We start from the raw sequence: 19,918 nt of genomic DNA on the forward strand, positions 1-19,918 counted from the left end.
GGATGCAGCTGGAAGCCCTGTGGGACCCCCAGAGCACTTGACATGATGCTGGATACCTGTCTGTAAACACCGTCCCTTCAGTGATGGTAATGGAAGCTCAGGTAGCCAGCATGCCTGGAGGCAACAAGGTCTTGGTGCTTGAATCTCAAGTGCGTCTTGCCTGGATGCCTTGTTAGGAAGGACCTGAGCCTTTGACACATAAACAAACCATTGGGTGGGATTAATTGTTCAAATGTAGCTCTGTCCACCTAGACACCTTTACATGTGCAGGCTGTCCAGGTGCCCTGGAAGCCAAGGCAGGGAGGTGGACCTGCTGGAGCACACTCAGCTTGTTCTGGAAGCACTGATTTGCATGGGAGCCTGAGAGGCTAGCTTAGCTTCAGGCTTTGACAAACAGATGTGCGAAGCAAAGTGAGAATAATCTCATCTTTTGTGCTTGAAAGAGGAATTGTCCCTTCATTTTGCACAGTTTATTCAGGATGTGCTGTATTGCATGGCAGAGGCAGGGCTGGGATCTTGCAGAACTGCAGCTATTTTCAGGGCCAGCTACAGGGTACAGGGAGAAGAAACGCAGCTTTCCAAATCTGTAATGATTTCTCAGGTAGAATTAAACAATAATAACAGATAATTGGCCAGGCTCCTTGCCTGGAAGAGAAGATGTATTGACCTTGCTAGCTGACAGAATGCCTTTGTAAAGCTGTAATTAGTTAAATGCTGCTAATAGATGGAGAATGGAGACGGACAGCAAAGTGGCTTCAGAATTAGTACGCCATGCTCACTAAAGTATCACAGGCTAGTGTTTGAAAGACCATCCTCCTGAGGCACCAGTCATGCATTGTGGGCCAGGTATAGTATCCTGGCTGTTGGTGTTACTCCCACTCCTGCTGGTGTCCTTCATGTGTGCGAGGTTTTAGGTCAGGACAAAGGCAGGCTGGGAAGGTGAGAGGCTGCAGCCCCTCTTCTGGTAAGGGGGACCCCAAACCCTAGAGCTAAACATCAGTCCTTACCTCAGGATGAGAAACTGGAGCAAAAATTGGCTTTTCAAGCTTTCCGTCTTTCCCCTAAATTGCCAGGATCTTGTTTTGGAAATGGCCAGCTGCAGCTGTCAGATGTCTGCTGCAGGCAGGGAGTGCTAAATGAAGCATGGAAACCATCTCCACAAGTGTGGGAAGTTATTCAGATTTAACTCTTTGCTGCAGAGAGCCCCCAGCACCCGTGAGAACATCACTGGACCATGAGCTGTTTGCATACACCATGCAGAGTGAATCTTTCCCAGGTATCTTCCTAGGAAGAGGTGTTGAGCTTCTCCTCCACATATGTCCCCATGCATACCTTGGCACAGACTTGCACTTTCTTGTGGCTTGGTTAAGTGTTCCCATGGTACCTGTCTTCATTAGAGTGATGAACTGCTTCTGCAAGTGGGCTTGCAGATCTGGTGCCAAGGTGTTCAAAGCTTGTGCACACTGCTGTGGTGTAGAGTTGTTCCCCGCTTTAGTGGAGCTGTAACCTCTGGCTACATTTGAAGGTTACTGAATTTGTGAATAATAGTGTTCTGTGGTTACATCCCCTTGGTTTTATGTTCTGTGGCTGTTTTTTCTCTTTTTAAACTGAAGGGCTTATGATTCCAAGGGCAGTGCTGGTGGGTGAAAGATACAGCAGGAATTTAGCAAGGCAATGAGGTGGCATCAGCAGGTGAAATTCACCCACTGCAGAGACTCCTCGGTGCTGCATGCTCCCACGTAAAGCACAGCGACAAGGTGACACACGTGCCCACTATCACAGCCCACTCACCATCCTGGCTGTGCTCATCTGAGCACCGCTCGCTTACCCATGCCTGCCACCAGAGATGGATCCTGCCTTCGGATAGTCGCCAGTGCACTCAGATGGGATTGCCCTGAAATAACCAGCTCTCAAAGATCTCAGAAACATGACAACAAAATGAAATGCACAGTTGGGAGGGCCTTGTGTAGCGATCTTTCATTTGCAGTGTAGGCCCCCTGCCCACCCACGCATTTCTCATGGGGGAAAAGAAATCAAAGCCAGACCATGAACAGCAGAAGAGGAGGGCTTGGTGAATCAGTGCAGCTCTGTGGGTGTTTGCCTGGGCCCCCATGCATATGGCAGCAGGTTTGAGTCCCATCCCATGCTGTGGGCCCATGGCCAACACAGAGGCTGAGTTGAGGTTGCTCTCCCATACGTTGGATTTTAATCTAGGGTCTTGAAGTTCATCCCTGAGAGGTGTCTAAGCCGTGGCTTCATGCTGCTCTAAGGACCACTGACCATCAGGGATGCTGCAGACACCTCTCAAGGACTTTGCTGTTGGTCCAGGCCACCGACAGGGAGCACTGTGAGGCCAGGGTTGACTCAGACCTTCGGAGTGACAATGACTTTTAGAGCACTTAGAGGCGTGAGTGGGATTTAGGAATAAATCAATTACTGGATTAAAATAATCAAGGAAACCGTTTGAAATGAGCTTGAGAAAACTAAAGTGTTGGTAAATTCACTGCAGAGAGCTGCAGGACAGCAATGCATCCTTCCCTGCTTTGCCTCTAGCTGCAAAGTACAGGATGGGCAGAGACTTTGCTGTCCTGCTGCTGGCCACCTAGCTACTGCAGGTCTTGAAGTGTTCACCTACTCTCTTGCCATGGTGGGCAGGCTGAGTCTGCAGTAAACCAGAAGAACATGAGCTTAAGAAAGGGTCTTAAAAAGCGCCTGGATCTCCAACAGCTCTATTGGAGTAGGTTTTAGTTACAAAGTGGGTATTGAGTGAAGCCAATCCCTGAGCTTAACTCTTGCAGTGTTTAGTATCTCCTCAAAGCTTTCGTGAATCCCAGCTGCAGCCCAGGCTGCTTGTGGGGTATGCTTTGCAGATTGTCCTGCTTTGGGTTGCAAAGAACAACTGGCACAGGCACCCACAGAGACCTGTGGCCATGAGCCAGCTGCTGTCATAAGTCACCCTGCCCATATACCCTAAGCTGCTCCTCACACAGCTGTGGGTCCACCTGCTCCAGGGAAAGTAGGGGAGCAGAGGGGTGCAGGTATGTCCCTGAACAGCCATGTCGCAGGTGAGACCTTTTGGGAATGTCTCCTGTTCTCAGTGCCAAGCTTATTTAGCAGAGCTTATTTAGACTGGGACAGGAGAGCTGAGGGGTATCTTGGTAGACAGGTGCTATGTTCTGAGTATTTGTACAGGGTTTGTCCTGTCCCAGGAGGCAAGGCTGATCCCTGGGACCTCCATACCACACCAGGGGGACAGCCCTGTCACTGAGGGGACAGTGCCAATGAAGCTAGGCTGGATGTGAGAAATGTCCCTGGACACATAGCTGAAATGGCTGGAGAGAGGGCAAAGGGAGGTGAAGGTTCCAGTGTCAAATCTTGAGAGGACCGTGAGGAGTTGCCAGCAGCACAGGGGAAGGATCAGGGAGGAGAGAAGGGGAGGGAAGAGGAGCTGGGTCACTGCAATAGCTGATGAGGGATAGGGAGCGAGTCAGGAGGAGACCACATGTGATGCTGGAGTGGTAGGGATGAGAAGGGGGTGGTGGGGAGATGAGTCAAAAGATGTGGGAGGTGGTAGGGCTGAGACAAGTCAGTTTGTGACCCATCTGGGTGGTAGAAAGGGGCATAGATTGATTTCTAGAGGTTCCCACTGAAAGCTTAAATAGCACTGACTGAAACCCCCACTTTGAAAGCCAGGAAATAGATTTTCCTATCTGAGCTCTTGAGAGTGAAGCAAACCCTCCTGTGATGGATGGTGTCTGCTTTGTTTGCCTGTTTGCAGTTTTGTACACCTGTATGTCATATCCTTTCCAAAGTGGTGGCTGGGGTACCAACAAGAAGGGACTTTTTGACTGTGCCAGCTGCTGCATGCAGGGTGGAGCCACCAGGGAGCAGAGCTTGGGAGACGTAGGGCAGAGATGAAGCAGAGAGAATGGAGCAAGAGCAAGGTTAGCAGAGAGCTTGCAGCTGCCGGGGGCTGCTGGGAAGAGCAGTGAAAAGAAATGAGGGACTGTGTGGTGTTGACTGCCCTGCAGAGTAGCACCATGCTGGGCTGAGAACAGCTTGATGGAGGGTGGAGGAACCACCTGCAAGGCATGGGGAAGTCTCACTTCTACATAGTCATGCTGAATTTTCTTGAATGTTTGCAAACATTTCCTATTATTTCCTGATGCAGGTTAGTGGTGCAGGAATCCTCTGCTCCAAACCACTGTCTTCTGCCATCAGCATGGGCAGGTGGGCACTGTTGTGGATCATCAGCTCTTTAATCCTCCTTAGGACCAGTCTGCATTTGGGAGCACAGACAGATCTTACCTGGTAGAAGTGTGGGGAGCAGGATTATTTTGAGTCTGCCAGCGTAGTGGTGTGGTGTGATGGGGTACCCGGAGACCTGGGGGGAGCAGACTGCTGGGATGCAGTGGACCATCCTGCAGAAGTTGTGGCAGTTGTCAAGTATCCCAGTGAATGCTCACTTTCATTTTAATAGCTGTCTTAGTGGCTGGGATTCCCGAGGTGCATAAGCCAGTCAACAACTTCCTGCCAAAACAGCTTTCATTAGAAAAATGCTGGCTTGTAACCAACATGTGTCATAACGGTTTTAACAAATTAATGATAATGATTAAAAAACCCCATAATCATGGTGTATCTTGGGTCCAGGGCAGAACTCATCATGCAGGTGTACCAGGACAGCTATGCTGGAAAGAAACATTTTAAAATGTGAGCTTCTCAGATCTGAACCTCTCCATTGCTTCAGAGGCAGCTTTTTGAAGAATACCCTCTGGGGTTCCTATTTGGAAACTGGCTGTTTTTCAAGTCTTTATTTTTCCATTTTTTTGACCCTCAAAAACTTTCCATGGGTTCCCTCAGCCTTTTGGACTGATTTCCAAACTTCACCTTTGAGGTTTGCAGAGTCTTCTGGCCAGCCCTTTTTATGGGGCATCCCTGTGTCCTGCATAGTTCATGTCTGGGGCTGTCCCAGGGTCCTGGCTCAGCTGTGCTGGTGACATGGCATGCCCTGGGGCATGGACATCTGGGAACGCAGGTGTGTGCAGCAGCAGGGAGACCCCACTTGTGTGGAGGGCAGGGTTGAGAAAGTTTACATTTTAAAATATGGTATGGTTCCTGGAGCTGTGTCAGTCTGCACAGCCTCCTTCAGCTTCTGCTCCACTCAGGTGACAGACTGAGCTGGGGTTGACAGTGATACATCTGCTCATGGAATTCCTTTGGGCATCCCTGTGTTACCATCCTGACCTCGATAAGAACAGAGTAGATTGTAATTTCCATTTCTTGTGCTGTGTGGAAGAGTTGGTGAGCACCATGGGAGCTGGAGTTGGAGACAGGGAAAGAAAGCATTGATATTTGAAAGGGGAACACTGCTGGGGTGGAACCATGCTTCCACCATGGATCAACTTGGTTTTTCCCTTTGGTCTGTGCATGACCCTGTCTTCTGGGCTGGTCAAGGGGAATGAAGCGTCTTTGTATTTTGCCTTTCTGCTGAGCTGTAGCAGGAGATATCCCCCATTTGGGACTGTTGGTGTCAGAGAGGAGGAGGCTTGATTTTGTGAGAGATCTTCCCCACCTTTCCCTGATGAAAGGGATGCTGCAGCCCAGGGCTGGGCAGGACATGGCCCAGGTCACACTAGCATGCCTTTCTGACTACTTCTGTTCATGGCGAAGCCTGGAGCATGCAGAGGCCTGTCCGCTGCTCCATCCAGCAGGAGTTTGCACTGGCTCTGGATGCCTGCGAATCCCACTGGTCCATGTTGCAAGTGGTATTGGGTTCCTTCCTGGAGGGACACCAAGGCCAACTTCTTTGTCCACTGACAGTCACAGGAACTTGCTGCCAGGGCAGGCAGCACACCTCCCAGCAACGTGGTAGGGGATTGATCATTGTGAAAGGCCAACATTAGCTTTTCATCGGTGCCTCAGGATGCAGCACAAGCCTATGCCTAAGCATAGGTTTACTTGGACACACTGCACACCTGGGCAAGCTTCAGGTCAGCTTCATATTTCTATCCCAGTGCTAAGCCCCAGCGACCTGGTTAGATACTTCTTTGAGGGGTCCCAACAACATCCTCTGGCTGCTTTCCTAGGGCACAAGTTCAGATGCTGGTTCATCTACAGTCCTGCAAATCTGCCCAGCCTCCATCACACCAAGATACAGCTGATCAGAAATCTTTGAACAGTTGGAGAGCTGGCATTGAATGCAGCAGTATGCATCTGTCCCTGAGGTTTTAGAAGTGCACAAGGGCACTAGTTAAACTTGCATCCCCGTGGGGTAGAGCTTCAGCAGGAAGTAATGCTTTGAGCTCTGAGCTCTTCCCTGTCTGACTCGGTCTCTGCAGAGCACCGCTCCTGCAAGGGTTCAAATTCCCAGGTACTTACCCTTATCCTCCTGCTCTCCCCTTGGGTGCCTGGTTTGCTGTTTTGCAGCCGAGATTTACAGCCCTTCTCTCCATCCCAGTAATCAGTATATGCTTGCAGCTCTTCTCTGCCTGGCTGCTTCACCCTTGTGGCTCCTGTGTGCAACTCACGTCCCTGGTTTAAATCTCCCTTTAAGCACACACCTGTTTTCTATTGCTGTTGCGGCATGATTTTAACTGTGTATGTATTACATGTCTTTAAAATTTATGCAATTCATTTTTTTATGTGCAGAGCTTTGCGATAAGCTATGAAAGGTGTGCTATAAAAATGTGTAATTGCACTGTATTTTTTTGTCGACACATGGCAAAAATGTATTTTTTCGAGGGAAATATGCGTTGGGGGAAGGGAGGAAGAAGAGGAGAGAAGCAGCAACAATCGATTCAGCAGACACAGAGTGCAGAGCTGTCCTGTTATGCATTCACCCCGGGTATCGCAGGGGAAGGGTTTGCAGACAGCCGGGTGCAGGAGGGCTGCTTGCTCTACAGAGCATCTCCGGCGGCTGTGAGCAGCGAGCTGACACTTCAGCGACTGACCCTCTGCTTCGCCTCTTGTTAGTGCCCCTGCTCGCTCCCCGGTAAATCACTGAGCCAACGTGCTTCCTCATCCTAACAGGCAGAGATAAGAGCTTAGTGCGGAGGTTAATTGGACTACAAAGCAGGAGCTTCGCACACTGTTATTTCTCTGCCTGACTGGCCAGTGGTTAGGAAGGGCTGTGCTGGGCTGGGGGGGGTGAGGCACGGCAGGGGGCGGCCGAGCTGGGGGTTGTACACACACACTCCGACCTGGTGTGGAGGAGTGGAGTGTCTGGTGAAGGAGTGGAAGTTGCTGTGGGGGCAGTGGGAAACTCCCTGTTCGTGTCTCCTGATCTGTGAAGCTTTCAGCTCTGTAAGCAGGAGTCCGTGCAGCAGTGCTGCTGTAAAACACCTTTAGACCCATTCCTGCTGAGGGTGCTGCTGCAGAAATTGGCAGGATCAGCGTGGCTGGCCATCGTTCCCACACTCCCCCTGGGAAAGCAGGGCTTCCCTGGGCTTGGGGGGTCCCCTCACAGGATGGGCAGCACAGCAGGCACCATGGCAGGTTCATCCTCATCATGTCCTTCTGCCTGCTTTGTGACTGGGTGACCAAAAATCTCCATAAATAGGACTGGCATGATGCTTGGAGGTTTAAATTTCTTGGGTGAAGTGCAGGTCCAAGAAAAGCTGGGGTAACCGATACCTCTTCCTTTTCTGCTTGACCCAAAGCTGTGATGTCCCAAGCACAGGATTGTCTCTGGGCTGTCAGATACATGGATATCTTCCAGCATGGGGAGGGGGAGGAGAAGATCAATCATTAACAGTGCGTTTTGCTGACTGCTACCAGCAGATGGTACCGGCAATTTTCACATCTCTGCCTGCTTTAACATATTGAATTACAGACCAAACAAAACAAAACATAACCCCCTCTAAACAAACAAACACCAACAGCCAAACAACCTCTGAAGAATAGGTGAAATGTCTCTGCAATGGGCATCTGCTGTGGCTTCTTATAGTAAGAAGCAGCGACTTCCCTGCTAGCACTCACTCTCCACACCACCACATGCATGTGCTGTCTTGTCCAGTTTGGGCTCTCAGCTCAGCGAGAGCAGCTTTCGGAAGGGGGACTGTGACTCACAAATGTTGCTGTCATGGTAGCTCATAGGAACTGGGGAGTATGCCTGTAGGTGGCTGAGAAACCTGTTGACCCTCCATCTTGTCTGCTTCTGCTCTTCTATGTGCAGCCAGGGAGCATCCTGACTGGGAGGTCATCCACCCCACATGGCTCCTACTCATTGCTCCATTTAAAAAGGAAAAAGATAAGAGCACAGAAGACAAAGAGAACTGCTGAGCATGCATCCCACATGGTTACCACCTCCCAAGAACTGCCCAGAGGATGCTGTTCTTGTAACCCTTGGCTCCAGAGCCAGGTTGCATTGCTTCCCCAGTGTCCCCCAGCATGCCAGGGCCCAGGTGAGGGTACCACAATGAGCAAAAGCGTTGCTGTCTCGGAGACAGGGCGAGTAGCTGGGGGGCGAGGATGGAGCAGAAAGCCAGATGGCAAGGTGGTTCTGGGCACTGCCGTGCCACCACGTGGTAAAACATTTTCACTCCTTCAAGGTCAGTAACCACTTATTTGGCCTGAGAGGTGGTTGGAAAAATGATTTCTAAAAGCCAGGCCTGTGCTGGAAGACCAGGAATTAGGGCAAATATTTGTAAAGCTGCCAGCTTTCTCACTAGGGCAGCCTATGTTATCCAAAGTGCACTCAGAATGCATCTGGGAAGGCAAGATTTGGTCAGCTCGGGTTGGATGGGACCCCTGCACTGATGCATGAGCCCTCCTTGCTTCAGGGAGGTTACCTGGGCTCAGCCCAACCACACCAGGGTTCAGGGGATGGACTGTGTAAATGCTCAGAGGTGAAGCAGAAACCAGGCTGTGCTCTGGGCACACACCCTTGCTTGGTGCTTGTGGGCCTCGCATTGCCTTACTTGTGCTTGTTCTCCAGCACACTTCTTAAAGAGCAGCTATTGCTGTGGGTGTGATAGGACTTTCAATGGGATGTCCAACCCTTTGGGGTTGGAAGGTAGCATACCCACAGAGAGAGGAGAGATGTTGGTATGTTCCAGATCCGTGCCCTTCATAGACAGCCTCAGGGCACCAGAAACCAGTCACACCCTGGGATAATTTTTTCTGTCACTGAAAGCAGCTGTTTATACTTTTAGTGTTGCTCTAGGAAGCCTTCAGGTTTCAGCCTCAGCCTGGCAACTGTCTCCAGTCTGCCCTAGACCAGCTGTACCCTCTGGGCTGTGATCTCCTAAAGATGTGTCTGTCATTGTGACCTTCCCAAAGCCCTGGGGCAGTCTGGCCACAAAGGGAGGAGAGACCAAGATTTCTTTGTGCAACAGCCTCATCTCTAGTGCCATTTTCTCCTTCACTTGGAGAGGGGCTGCTGGGGGGCCAGGACAAGTGGTGCAAGCCATGCCATGGGGGTTTTTGAGGTATGTGTGGGTGGGGAGGCAGACTTGGCTGCAGCTCTGGGGGACTTGTGGGGGTCTGTAGAGGGTGGGAGGGTGGGTGCTCCTCAGCTTTCCTGCTTGTGTAGCAACTGGGACAATATCAGGACAGTCAGGGGGTATGCAGGGAATTGCCTGCTGTGGCCAGTCTTCCTGCTTGGCCTGAGAGCTCTGCTGGATGGCTGTAACAAGCTAGAGGAGACACAGCTGTGCTGTGACCTGTGCATATGAAGTGCAGAGGCAAGCAGATACCTGGCAGCAGGAGACCTGAAATGACCTGCTGTGCAAGGAAGGCTCCTGGGCCACTTCCTACAGAAAACACTGTTTTCCCTGGCATGATGCCTTCTTCAGCGCCCCTCCTAGCTTGTCCTTGCACTCTGCAAAGGGATGTGGTGAGGGGAGGGAGCGTTCCTTCTGCAGCCAAGTTCAAGATCTAGGAAGTAAAACAGCAGGGTGTGCCGGTTCTCCTGCAGAGCTATCCCTTCTCCATGCATAACGCCACAGACATCACCCCTTCTGCTGTCCAGAATAACTCACAAATTACCAACCAGCAGCTTTTTTCCTGCCCCACTGTTCCCCTAAGCCACCCTCATGTTTCATGGGCAGTGTACAGTGAGCAGAAAAACTCTTCGCTCCTTTCCAGGCAGATTTCCTTGATGATGTGCATCCCTTGAGAGAGGTTGTAAAGACTTCTGAAGGGGCAAGGCCAGCCTGGAGACAGGGATGTTTTATTTTCTCTCTGCTGCATTCCCTAGGAGGACTTCAGTGCTTTTCACTTGTGTTTCACTCTTAGCTGAAAAACTTCAACTGGCAAGATGGAGCTCGATTAACTGTTCATAGGGATGGTCCCTGTATGGTTTGTATCTACAGTACAGCTGTGCCTTCTCTATTTGTGGAACAAATGCAACCCAACAACAACTTACAGAAGCAGGAATTTCCCCCAAATAATAGCAGCAACATGGTGAGCAATAACATGCAGTAGAAAAAAAAGTTCAAAGCTATTAGTCAATTTTAGCTGCATGAAATTTTGGTCATACAGCTCTTCACTTCTGGTAATATCTTCTAAGTGCAACAGAGCTGTGATTGCCTTCTGTTGTCTTCATGTGTAGAAGATTGCTTCTTCAGGAAAAGATGTAATGGGCATTTTAATACCTATTGTGTTGCACGGGCAAATAACTTGCGAAGGTTTGAACTGTCCTGACAGCTGCAATCAACAATAAAAGGGAAAGCTCCACTCTGATCAAATATGTGCACTGTTGTGTGTAACATCTCTGTCATGTTAATATTCTTTTACTGATTTATCTTCAGATCCAACCAGGGGCCTAGGACCTACTGGTCACATGCCACCAGGCAGCTCCCACTTGTTTCCTCTCTGGAAGATGAATCCTCTAATCCTTAAATAAAATGCAAAGAAAAAAATCATCTGGAAGCTGCTAAGGCCATTGCTGATGCAAGTCAGCATCAGCTCTGAATGGAAGGCAGGGTTAAAATGCTGTGTGGTAAATGGTTCATGCACTGGCCTCCAGGACTGGCTGTGGGACTCCTGCTCTCTTGGGTCCTGCAATCACCAGCATGTCTGTGCTGTATGTGCAGCTGAGTGCCCAGCAGTATCCCACCTGGGTTGTCTCTGTGTCCTGGTTTCAGCTGGGATAGAGTTAATTGTCTTCCTAGTAGCTGGTATAGTGCTATGTTTTTCAGCTAGGTATGAGAAGACTGTTGCTAACACACTGATGTTTTCAGTTGTTGCTAAGTAATGTTTAGTCTAAAGTCAAGGATTTTTCAGCTTCTCATGCCCAGCCAGCGAGAAGGCTGGAGGGGGACAAGAAGTCGGGAGGGAACACAGCCAGGACAGCTGACCCAGACTGGCCGAAGGGATAATAGTCATGTGACATAATGCCCAGTATATAAACTTGGGGGGGAGTGGGGCTCGGGAACTAACTGTGTGTCGATTGGTGGGTGGTGAGCAATTGCATTGTGCCTCATTTGTATATTCCAATCCTTTTATTATTACTGTTGTCATTTTGTTAGTGTTATCATTATCATTATTAGTTTCTTCTTTTCTGTTCTGTTAAACTGTTCTTATCTCAACCCACAAGTTTTACTTTTCCTGATTTTTCTCCCCCATCCCACTGGGTGGGGGGGGAAGTGAGTGAGTGGCTCCGTGGTGCTTAGTTGCTGGCTGGTGTTAAACCATGACACTGTCATATGCAATGTGAACCTGAGTTGTAACTCATCCCTGCAATATCCTGCTGTGAAAGATACCCCATCTGTACACATTGAACTAGAACCATGTCCTCCTATCCAGCATTTACCAGCTGGTCTCCTACAGTGTTTTGGAGGAAGCACAGCCCTTGCTTAACTCTTGTAGTGTGCTTGGTTGAGCCAACCCTGGATAATGTGCACATCTATTCCTTGGGATTGAAGTGACCGCTGCCTGACAAATCTCCTTGGGGTTTGTCCTTCTTGCTACTAGACAAGATTAAGGAAAATAACAAAGTGCATGCAGTGAAGTGCATGATTGGGCATTTGATTGCAAAATTGGAGTGACAAAAAGGCAAGGCACGTGAATCCCAGCTTGCCTTTGTTGCTATCTCGTGCCTCAGGACTGATCACAAAGCAGTGTCCCCTGTGCCAAACACCATCCTCACAAAAGAACAAAGACTCAGGGTTCAGCCTAGGAGCTATTTGCATCCTTTCTATGCAAAAACGGCACAGACCGTGTTGTCTGGAATCCCTCATTCTTCCTGTCTTGTCTCATTCTTTATTTTAAGAAAATACGGTAGCACTCTTGGTTTTCTCTCTGCTTGGAAGATTGAAGCCTTCACTGGATGTCTGTCCTTAAGAAATGCCCCACACATTGTAACTGAGACCTTTCCAGTACAATATGTATCATATCATATGAAGTTTTGGTTATATAAGGTTACTTGCAACCTTATGACAGTAATACTGCACTAGTTTTGCATGGGTACCACCTGGGACACACTATTTACGCAGATGACTGACGTTCTAACACAGGGTTTAGGCAATAAACACTCTCCTCCTGCCATGTAAACGGTGCTCATTTGGGAAGTGTCACCTCTGCTATTTAAAGCATTTTTTTTGGATCACTGCATTATTCTTAAGCCTGTCACCATACTTTATAAATCACGTAAAAAGAATTTATTATACAAACATCTCTCTGGTTTTTTAACTTTACAGTTTCCAGATCATCCCTGGCATTATGTACAAATTAGACACGACACATCTCCTGGGATGAGACAGATATGAGAATGGGGGTGCATGCTCTCTGCAGCCACGCCCTCCTCCCCAAACTGTCACCTGGGGTCCCTCTCATGGTGTATCACTGAGAAGACTGCCTCCTCTTCATCTCTAGTGATGCTGAGTCAGACTCTCTTCTCCCTGCTTGGCCATGCCAGATGGCATGGCACTATGGGCACAACAGACCTGAGGAATGCTGTGCACAGAGGTGTCAAAATTGTGGTCTTGGCCAGTCCCTTGCTGGCATGTGTTTCTGATGTCCCCATCCTGACAAACCTTGTGTTACCCCAGGCCACCATCCGTCCCTGCTCTGGGCCAGTATTGTTCACTCCTGGAGAAGAGCTGTGTGATGGCTCTCAGAGCTGACCCAGATCCATGCTCCTGCCTAGATGCCTGGGTCTGTCTTCTGTCAGGAAGGATCATTCATATTTGCTCCCAGAGAGCACAGACATCTTCTAGGTGTCGTCCCTCAGTCCTCACCTGCTGCTCTGGATCTGCAAGCACAGCTTCTCATGCTCTTTGTGCCACTGCATGGCTGCTGGTGGTGGTGGACACTCGCAGGAGGTGAAGATGAGAAACCTTACGCTTATAGTTACTCTCCAAAGAGGCAATCACTGTCTCCTTAAAGCCAAGTCTGGCCCTCTGAGACGCTCCAGATTTTGAGGCAGAGCTTTTCATAGCTGAAAAAATCTCACCGGAAGCTGTTGGGTGACAAGAACTGATTAGCATAGGATTATTGATTAGTGTAGGGTTAGGTGGCAAGCATCCATTGCAGGAGCACACTGATGCCCACTTTGCATACTGTGATGGAGCTCAGCTCCTGTGCTCCAACCACCTACTGAAAGACTGGTGGATTCCTCCTCTTGTGTGAGATGCAGAGGAAAAGTAGAGTTATAAATTAATGTTTACAATTATTACAACATGCAGTTGATAAGAATTGTTTTGAAACTTCTGTCTCCAAGGACCACAAGCTCAATCCTAGGTGAACTAAATATGCATATTATGTTATGCCCTGTGCCATTAAATAATGTAAAAAACCCACAAAAGCTAATATGGTAATGCAGAAATGGTGGTTTAGTATAGAATTTCAGGATTGCGAAGAAAATAACATATTTCTAGAAAAGTTGTTTAAGTTTTACATGGTTTCCACTGAAATCAGTCTGGTTTACAAATAAAAGGTAAGGCTGCAGGGTTCATTGTAATTAGGTGACTGTGCTCACCACTAACTCCTGCAGGAGGATGTCACTGTACGGGGCAAGATACACTGAGCCTGGAAAAACAGGGTGCAGCTACTGTCTGATAGGCGGTAGTCAGGGTGACGCTGCTAATGAGGCAGCACGTGCACTGGGAGAGGACGTGGCTTTCGTGGGCCCTGTCAAGTTCTAGTTGTACAAGTTAATTATTGAGTGTAGCCTTACATAAGGTTAATGTGAACGGCAGACAATAGTCTTGGGGCTGCATGCTAGGTCATGGCTATGACATCCTCTCACAGATGTTTCTGCAAGTGCACAATAATTTGTTGATGCAAGTTATACAACATTACAACAGGCAATGAAATTTCTGAGTCACAAATGTAAGCAGCAGTCACATAGTAGTGGGCTTATCCTTGGAAATAATGCTGTTAGTGTAGGGCAAGTGCCCAGGTCTCCTTAGCAAAACAATTTAAAGGGCCAGAAAGTAAAATTTTCAGTTAATCGAGCCTGGGTGTGTATTTCCAATGATAAGTTTGTATCAACACTGTGCATAGGTGACCTCTGGGACTCATCAGTTATTTGGGCACTTTCAAATGTTTTAGCACCCAGTGAACAGCAGACACTGGGTACTACCATGCAGGGCCTGTTCCTTGGCCCATTCCCAGTCCAAGGCTTGCTCTGGAGGATGAAGGTGGTTAAGGTTACAGCTTTGAAGGGCGGAGCAGGGCTCACAAATACTGCTGCAGAGCTCCTGAGGAGGAAAAGATGGCATCAAAGCCACCACCCTTGACAGAAGAGCAGCGTGTGTAGGGCATTCACCTGGGAGGTCGAAGTCCTGAGTGCAGTCTCGTGAGCCTCTGGGAGCTGATGCCCACACCTCCTGCTCCCAAATCCTGCCTGATGGGACATGCCAGCTCCAACCCTTCCCTCCCAGGACAGGGAAAGCATTGAATATGATTCCAGTACTTTTTGTGTGATGTTGCAGAATAGCAGAGATTGTTTTTTCTAAAATGACACTGGTACACAGAAGGTGCTGACAATCAAAATGACCTTGACTGGGTATTGGGAAGGTCCAGTCCAGTCGGTATAGACATGCACCCTAGGACAGACTGGCCCCATCAGGCTGGCAGCTTTCAGTGATGTCCACCTGAAGCACCTTGAGATAACACAGCACCCAGACAACCCCATAAGTAAAGGGAGAAGCAAAAGGAGGGGAGGTGGGCTCGGGAGAGGACAACAGACTGCAGTCCGGCTCCTGTATGAATATGAAGGCACTTGGGTACCACAGCAGTGCCAGAACTTGGCAGCCAGCCCACATGGGCCTCTGCTCACCCCTCCTTTTGCAGCAGCATCCCTCCCGTTCTCTGTCAGATGGAGGATCCTTCCTCCAACCCATGTCCGCAGAGAGCTTGTCCTGCGTCCCAGGGGGAGCAGTCAGACACTCCAGTGGCACCCGCCGGCTGCCTCTGGGCTGTGCTGGAAGGCAGGTTGCCCTTGTGAGAGCTGGCAGACAGGCGCTGGGGGAGGCTGCTCTCCCTGGACCCGGGCTGTCAGCAGAGCCTGGGCTGATTTAGGGGCATGGATGCCCATTTCAAGCAGCCTTATGACAAACATCAGGTCTGCTTTTAAGCAGCAAATAAAACGAAGGAAAGGAAGGGTCTTGCCAGTCCCTTGTTGCAGTGAGGCTCTTCCCCAGCGCACACAATGTCATGCTGGGCATGATCCATAGCAGTCTCCAGGCACCAGTCTGTCTTCAGAGCATCACTGCCGGTTGCTCTGTTACTCCTCCACTACCTCTATTAATTGGCTTTTCCCAGCCCTCTCCAGTCCCTTTCTTCCCAGTGATCGGCAGGGAATAGAAAGGCGAAGCTGACAAGATTTCTCCTTAAAAAAAAAAAAAAAAGAGAGAAAGCTTGCATTGGCTCCATCAAAGACTTTTATTAAAGCCACATGGGGAAAGAGCTGCCCTGTCAGACAGCTTTCTGTATTGAGAAAACATGAAAGAAGCCAACAGCTATAATCAGCTCAAGAAATTTATTGCATTTTTGACCCTGATGTGGTCGTGTGCTGCTCGAGATTTCTTTGAAGGTGTTGCAGGTTTATTGATTGTGAAAAATGTCAATGTGTCACATGCCCAATTAACTTGGCACTTCTTGCAATCAATACCCTAATTGCCTTCTCTTTAGAGAGGCCTTTAATTTAATTAACCCCCTCCCCCCCTGCTTGTTTTCCCAGCTAACATGTTTTAATAAATAGTTGATCTGGGGCCTGTGTTCTGTTTGTAATGGAGGAGATGAAGGGGAGCAGCTTCCTCACAGAGATGTAACATCCATTTCCAAGGGCCTCTAAAGCTGTATATCAGCTTACTGGGAACAACAGATGAGCAGGCACTGAAGGTACCTTTTTTTCTTGTTCACTGCCTGCCTTGTCTTTGCCTTTTCTTGGGCACCAGGAGACGAATCTTCTTTAGCAGGAAAAAAATGTGAGAGAGAGACCTGACCTCTCTGGGGCTGTGACTGGAGCTAATACCAATATGGTGCCCTGTGGAGGTCATATTGGAAGTGAAATACGTGGTGTCACTTTTGGTTTTTTTAGCCAATGCAATGATGTTTCGTAGAGCTGTTGGTGTGTTGAGGTTGCCAAGAGTTAATTTGGGCACTCTTGCTGTGGCTTTGTTTTTATTAGTACTTAACAAATGGATATGGCATGATTAGCCTTGGTTTAAAAACTGGCTAACTGCTAGATCTCAGGATATAATTGTTGGTGCTACATCAGCCTTCAGTGCAGTCATTTCTAATTGGGTCCCACAGGTATCTCCACTGGACTCGGTGCTATTCTGTATCTTTAGCAATGATCTGGAAGAAAACAGAAAATCATTACTGATAAAGTTTGAAGATGACACTGAGAGACTGCTGAAGCAGTAAATAATGACAAAAGTGGGATAATCAGGTGGTGTTGTTTATATCACTTAGTAAATTGGAGGTGATAAAACAGCCCCTGGTTTAATGCAACTAAATGCCAGGTCATAAATGTGGGGAACCAGAAATATATGTTATGCTTGCAGGGTAGGGGAGCAATGGTGAGAGCAATGTCTCCAGAAAGATCATGAGTTTGTACTGGAAATCCATCAGGATTACAAGGTTCTCATTTGCTGCTGTGATTAAGACTGGAGGTGCAATATGCAGACGTAGACCAGCTTGAAGTTTAAGTTCAAATAATAATATAAAAAAGAAATATTGAAAAATAACCTGAAGGTAATTGTTCTTGAGAATTTATTCCCTTCCTTTACTCCCCCTTATTTTTGATTAGCCAAGGAAATAGTTAGTCTTCCAAAATCTGATATTTTGATAGTATTATTTGGGAGGATGGAGAGACTGGAAATCAAATCTTAGCTGGGAAACATTCCGTTTTCCTTTATGGCTAGCTGTATTTAAATATGAGATCAAAGATATTAAGTGGAAGGCAGTACAGCAGTTTAAGCGGGGGCTGCTGTCCTCGGGGACCAGAGGCGTAGGCAGAGGCATCCACACTTATCCCTTGATCTCTGACTGTGGAGGGGAAACCCTTAGAAAGGGGATTAAGAGGGAGCAAACAACTCGCAACCCTTTCTGTCAGCCGTGGACCCCTTGAGAGAGAAACTACAGGGAAACCAGCATCTTCCCTCTGGTCCAACGCACACTTAATTACTTAACCAAGTGAATCCAAGGCAGCAGGAGCTGCTGGATTTCAGTTGCTGCTGGAGACTCTCATCTAGCAGACCAGGTTTCACCCCTTTGCAACCTTTCTCGCTCGGGCCAGAGGTGGCCTCTGGTGTGTCCTTGTCCCAGCTCAGGCTCTCACCCAGGCAATGCCGTATTTGTGACCCCTCCCCAAGACCTGCTGGACACCAATCTCTCCCTTCTCCTCCCACGTCAGTGCTGGGAGCTTTCTGGGCTGCTTGCTTTTTCTGCAGCTTGTGAGTCTCAGCCCCATCACTGGAGACTTCTGCTGTCATGGGTGAGGCTGGTCCCAGGACCGTGTTGCTCTGGCTTCGGCTTCTCTTCCCACGTGCTGAAGTGCGCGGGGAGCCCAGGGATGCTCTGCAGGCACCAGAACTGATGCCTTTGGACACCCGTGAACCTGTCTCAGTCCTGGGGACAGGGAACAGATTTCTGCCCTGGGCAATCAAGGACACCTGTGCTTGGGAGCTCAGAGCCCCTTCATCCTACCTTGGAGGCACTCAGCTTGGGAAGCATTTTCTCAGCAAGCACCCACGTATGCTGCAGACACCTACAACACAGCTGCTGGCAGGGGAGGTGCTGCCTGGCTTTCTGCAGGCACCAAGGGATTAGCATGTGTCCCCAGAACTGCTGAGGCTTTGTGTGGTGCCCTTTGCAGCTTGTTGGGACTCGAGTACCCACCGTGAAATGGACGAGCGTGGTGGTTTGCTGCTGAGCTGTGGCCTGCGGCAGGGTAGGATACTCTCTGCACCCTGGAAGTAGTGATGCTTCGGCATGCCCTAGGGAGAGCATCTCTCCCATGCTGGGTGATGTGCTCTAACCACGCACAGCTGTGTAGAGGGCCACAAGGTTTCTCGTGCTTTGCTCAGCACAGGCCCTGCTATGGAGCTGGTGCTTTGCTCAGGGCTTGGTCAAGTGTCTGGGCTGGGGCTAGGCTGCTTGCTGTGCTTGGATGTCACTTTGGGATTGTACAGTCCTGCTTTGCACTCTTGGCTTGCTCTGGACCATGGCAAAGGCAATCTGTTTAATGAAGTGCCCAAGGACAGCCCTGCTATAAACCACTCCCCAGCTGGTGCTATGAGCCCAAACAGTGGCTCATCTGTCGCTGTGATGGCAGGACAATCTTGTGGCACATCTTCGTGCCCAAACATAAAGGAGTGGGCTGTGACTGCCACTGTTAATTTAAAACCCCTTTTTGGAGGGAGGTACTAGCAAGGGTAGAGGTAGGGGCAAGGCTGAGGGGCTGCAGCATCTTGATGAGAGCCAGGGCTCCAGGGGTGTTTATGATTTTGCTTCTGGCTGAGGTAGCACTCATGAGCTGGTTCTCATAGGCACTTTTGGGGGGGGGGGGGGAGGGGCAGGCAGAGAGGGTGGTGTAGCATCATCTAGGCAAGGCACAGGTCCCCTGTGTGGATGAAAACATGGAGATGGCCATGGGAGAAGCAGCTAAAGGAGGCTTCTGAAGCATGTGGCTGAGGATTGCCTCGCTGGCAGATGGAAAGGGAGAGCACGGTTGAAAGTCATGAGCAGAGCAGTTGACAAGCAATTAATATTAATGCGTCATTCCCTAGGCTTCCCCTAAACTAACAGGCCATGAACAAATGGCACCTGGAGTAAACCTTTTGTAAGCAACCCACTGCCTGTAGGAACTGTCCCAAAGCACATCCAAATGGCTGCTGCTACCTGCCTGCTCTGTCTCTAACAGAAGCAATGATTTTGCTGGTCCCTTGAGTGGTCTCTTAGGACAGATTTCACCAGACTGGCAAAGGCAAAACTGTAAAGACTTTACTGCCAGTGCCTGCATTTCAGAGCTGTATCTGCCTGTTAATAAGAAATCCACAGCACATCTAAAGTAGCCTGTTGTTGTCTGGGCTTCTCCTGTTCTTAAAGTCAGTGCTCACCTACGTGTACCAAGCTCAAAGGTTTGTCTGAGGTCAGGCAGCTTCTGGGGCCCCAGCATGGCTGCTTGCCGAGGCAGGGGTGGTCTCATGGTGCATTCCCCACACCTGACCCATGATGTGCAGTAACCTTTACTGAGCAGTGCCAAGCAAAGAAACAAAGCAGGAAGGACTCTGGAAGGAGACCTTCAGTTGTGCTCCCAGCCAAACCCTGTGACCAGCTCTATTCCTCCACATTGGTGGTGGCTGTGCAACCCAAAATTCAGGCAAGCTCCAGCTATGCCTGTAATGCAGACTGAGGCAAGTTGCAAGGAAGAGATCTTGAGTTTAGTCCAGTGCCAGCAGACTAGGGGATCCTGCGTATTGTGCTGCTGGGGGAGCAGAGGGACCAAGAAACCATGGAGAAT

This window comes from Accipiter gentilis, chromosome 7 (assembly GCF_929443795.1).
Source record: "Accipiter gentilis chromosome 7, bAccGen1.1, whole genome shotgun sequence".
Lineage (NCBI taxonomy): Eukaryota > Metazoa > Chordata > Aves > Accipitriformes > Accipitridae > Astur > Astur gentilis.